At 40.2% G+C, this 4279-nt stretch overlaps 2 protein-coding genes across 3 annotated transcripts in view; one reads left to right on the top strand and one right to left on the bottom strand.

Annotated features, from left to right (window-relative positions):
* LOC308481826 (uncharacterized protein) overlaps nucleotides 1-4279 on the bottom strand; it is a 201673-nt gene that overhangs the window by 101532 nt on the left and 95862 nt on the right. The gene's annotated exons all lie outside the window — the stretch shown is intronic.
* LOC308481352 (DGAT1/2-independent enzyme synthesizing storage lipids-like) overlaps nucleotides 1-4279 on the top strand; it is a 60683-nt gene that overhangs the window by 50322 nt on the left and 6082 nt on the right. The gene's annotated exons all lie outside the window — the stretch shown is intronic.

Here is a 4279-nt window from a genome sequence, read left to right as displayed (position 1 = left end):
TCCCTCTTCACAGGGATCTCTGGAAGGGGAGCTCTGTGGGGAAAATAGGGGGTCTCCTAACAACTCTCAGCACCCTTATACCACAGCGCCCAGAATTCTCTGGAAGAAGCAATGGCAGCTTAAAGTAATATTGTATTGTTGGAAAAATATGGGCTATATTTAATAAGGCATCCTGGCTTATGAAAGCTAGCCGGGATGGGTTGAATGAGTGCTCCAGAGGTAAGGTAAATGGGTCTTTGCATTATGTAGTGCTGGATGCTACCCTTAAAGAGGCAGCAGTGTGTTGACTCCTCAAGAAGCCCTCTCTAGACCTAACAGAGAGCAACAACTATAGACTATAGTAGGTGGAGAGGGTGGTTGTGGAGCAGCTGCAGGTGTTTCTGGGTGAAACTGGTAATCTAGATCCATTAAAATCTAGGTTCAGAGCTAAATTTAGAACTGAATCAGCTTTGGTCCCCTTGATGGATTACCTTTATCATAAAATAGACCAACTGTAGGGCCAGGTTCCCAGAAATATAGTCTGCGCTACTGTAATGTGTTCTATGTGGAGCTGCCCTCGGGCCTTATCAGGAAGCTCCAGGGGGCATAGAATGGGGTGGCTTAGATTGCTGATGGAGGCATCTGACCAAGATTATGTGACACCATGGGTAATTTGACCCTTGCTGAGAGGAGCATTGTTTCCCCTTACATAAATATTTCCTTACAAGCGTCCTTGGTCGGTTGAGGCCCTAAGGTCGGTAGCGCGCTTGTAGGCCTTCAGGCCAGTAAATATGGTGAATATTTTGCATCTTGTGCGAGAACACTGGGCCTTAAGTTTGGTCCCCATAGGATTTGTGTTGGGATGTTACTTTGACAGGAAGAATGATGAGAAAATGGCACTCTTCAGAAACAAAAGCAAGTTATTTCAAAGGGAATTGAAACCTGGAGAAGAAGTCACATGGAGATAATGTATTAAATGAGAAATGCTTCCAGATAATTAAACTTGTATCTATATTTAAAATAAATAAATAAATAAATAAATAAATAAATAAATAAATAAATATTTCCTTACATCTTTAAAGAAACAAGAAAGGAAAATAAGTGGAAGAAGACTGAAAGGGAATATGAGAGAGATAGGGTGCCAATTGTATTGTTTAGGAACAGGCTTGAATTTTGAATTTTGTTTTTCCACTGAATATCATATGCTAATACTTCATATTACAATGGGGATCTTAGTTATATTAAATGAAACCCACATACATGAAAATTATAATTTTAGATTATTGATTAAAATATTTTAGTGGAAATCAACCCATGTCTTCTATCTGTTAAGTGTCATATTTTGTTCAATAAAATATATGCTTTTGGAAGTGTCCAAATGTACAATTGTGTATGCACAGTACTTAACACTTTGGTATTTATAGCCACTTGAGCAAAACCTTTCCATTTTTTCATAGAAGTTGGTATGATTTAAGTACTCCTTTAGATGGACATTGCGAGAAACAGGATGGTGGGCTATAGATGCCTTTGGCCTCATCAGCAGGATTCTTCTTATATCCTCCCAGAAGACTGCTAAAAACTCTCCAAGTATTCCTGTTCTCCAGGGACAGTCCCGGATTTACCGGCACCATCCTGGTAGGGTTTCTGATTTGATCCTGGAATGTCCCGCTTTTCCTTAGGATGTTCCTATTTTCATTTGAGAAATGAGAATTTCAATTTGAGAAAGTTTGGGTCCCAAGGATGAAACCCTGTAGCTACTTATGACATGGTCAATGGTGCATCTGTCTGGGAAACAGCTTTCTCACTTTGTATATAGTAATTCAGAAGATGGTCTAAAGATGCCTGATATTGGCGCTCCTAGGGATGCGGAAGAAATGTGCTCCTGGTCCTGGATAGCTCTTCCCCAAAGAAGTGCTCTGTATAGAAGGGTAATACTGCCCTTCACATAAATAAAAAGTCTCTAAAACATTTAGTATGATATCATGTTAAAGGCACCAACACACATAAAGCTTAAAGTAGATTAGAAGAGCAAAATAGTTCAATCAAAGACTGGGCAAAAATGTTTCCATCTGCGTCCAAAAGGAAGCAAGGAATGAATATTCAAGGAGAGAAGTCCCCTCCTGCCCCCATTAGTTCTGTGACCACCACAGAGAAAGTCCTGTTCCTCTTGGATGCTCTCCTGGCATCCAGAATGCTGGAACACAGAGCTTTGTACCTGATCTTAAATTTCATTTTTTCCCCTTCCGAAACACACTGTTTTCTTCCAATAAAATATTGTGATATTTTATTTACCTTTCAACAACATAATATTTATTTGTTGCCATTTGTATTATATTCAGGTTATGAAGTTATTGGCTTGGAACATCTCCCTAAAGGACTAGGGATTGTTATTTTTCATCACTCAGTTTTTCTCCTCGGCTATTCCTACTTTGTGGAAAAAGTTTATCTAGAGAAAGGGAGACTGTGCCATACAGTAATTGATCATGCCCTTTATGGGGTTCCGGGTAAATTATTTAAATTAAAATTGTGCTTTTTTACATAAAAACATGTGCAAATTTTGACATAAAACAATGCTGTAATCAGGAGATGAAAAGACAGCTACAGGAGACAAGACATCTACACTGATCAGTGCCCAGAGCTCCAACAATAGGTCAGCTAGGTCATGGGCTGTTAGGGCAGACCCAGTCTGGAGCTGTTGGGTCCACCGCGAAAAGGAGATAAACACTCCAAAAACTGAAAAAGAGACTGAACAACTCATCAGCATGGCTCTGCCAATATTATTTTGACCTATAAACTTTATGTCCAGAAGCTCTGCATTGTTCAGTCCCCAGTACTAAGTTATTCCTGTGGTTTGGTATCATCACCCACAAAAATTCTACACTACTAATCCATATTGTTGGTTGCTTTGAAGTTCTGATGAAGTGCATTCTATAACATTGGAGTGGATCAGTTCTGAAGTCCATTCAGATTCGTGCATTAAGATCTTGGAAGTAGAGAATCCAAATGGGCTGTGTCAATCTAGAATTTTAAAAGGAAGTGAAAAGTGCAGTGTTGCTTTGGGCCATTTACAGCCTCAGTCTCTTCTCCCAATAATGTTTCAGGCATCTTATTTGAATCAGGGTATGTTTCCAATAAAGCATGTAGGTTTGGATGTTTTGGCCCTTGATCACAGATTGCAGGTAAATGTTATCTGACCTCAAAGCATAAATGAGAATGACATTTTTACCCCAGTAATCACAAGGTAATTCCTGTGTTTCTGTGCAGAAATATTGTGCTTTCTCGTATTCCTCTTCAGGGAATCAAACAATTGGGGTAATCTGGATAATGTGCTATCTGATATCTATGCTGTGACTACAAGCTCCCATATTCCTGCTGACTTTAATGCCAGAATAGGACAAGGATTAGGTGTCCAACTTGATGATTTCCTCAGGTACAATGAGTATTGCAAAAATCAGTCATTAATAAAGATGGATGTGTCTTATCATGAAGAACAATTCAAAGTAGGGGAAACTACTTTAGAGTATGTTCTCTAGCAAGCTTCCTGTGGAAAATTCACTGTATTCATACACACTTCGTGGCAACTGGGATGGGATGGGAGCTACAGCTAAGGAAAAGGGCAGAAGCACACGTACATACCCATGGCTTTCACAGCAACTCCAACCTATTAAGCAATGTGCAGTGATCCCAGGAAGTATGCCTCCCCCAAACACATGGACAATCAAGCACTCTCACACACAGTTTTTATGCCCCCACATGACACTGCAAGCAAACACTTTTGGCATCCTTTCTACACAGTGTTCATGGAACCTCCACTGCAACTTCCCCCACATCATCTTCCCTTGCATGCAAACAGCAGCCATACCAGGAAACTATGACACCACACATAGGTCAATTTTAAAAATAAAGCAAAAGAAATGAGGCCAGAGCCCAAACACGCCCAGTAGCACAGAGAGTTCTGTTGAGGGGCATTCCACTGGGTAAATTAATGGAGCATCTGACCTCCTGTCTGGGTGAAAAGATGGGCTTCTGCTGGTGGAGGCAGGTTTCCACCAGCATGGGTTCCTCTCTGTGTTTTCTCTATCTATCTATCTATCTATCTATCTATCTATCTATCTATGAATGTCCACTGTATCCAAAACCCATGCAGCCTATAGGGATTGAAGATTGAAGATTGTCCAGCAAGACACTATGGGCTGTATTTTTATCATGATGCAAACTTGAATATCCATCTATTGTACTAGAGACTTGACTTGAGGATCACTTGTCCAAAAGGTGGTCACCTCAGCACTCAACCTCATTC

The sequence above is a fragment of the Podarcis pityusensis genome, assembly GCF_964106645.2.
Source record: "Podarcis pityusensis genome assembly, chromosome: 7".
In the NCBI taxonomy this organism is placed as follows: Eukaryota; Metazoa; Chordata; class Lepidosauria; order Squamata; family Lacertidae; genus Podarcis; species Podarcis pityusensis.
The sequence above is the reverse complement of the archived record's forward strand: the minus strand, read 5'-3'. Positions and strand labels throughout refer to the sequence as shown.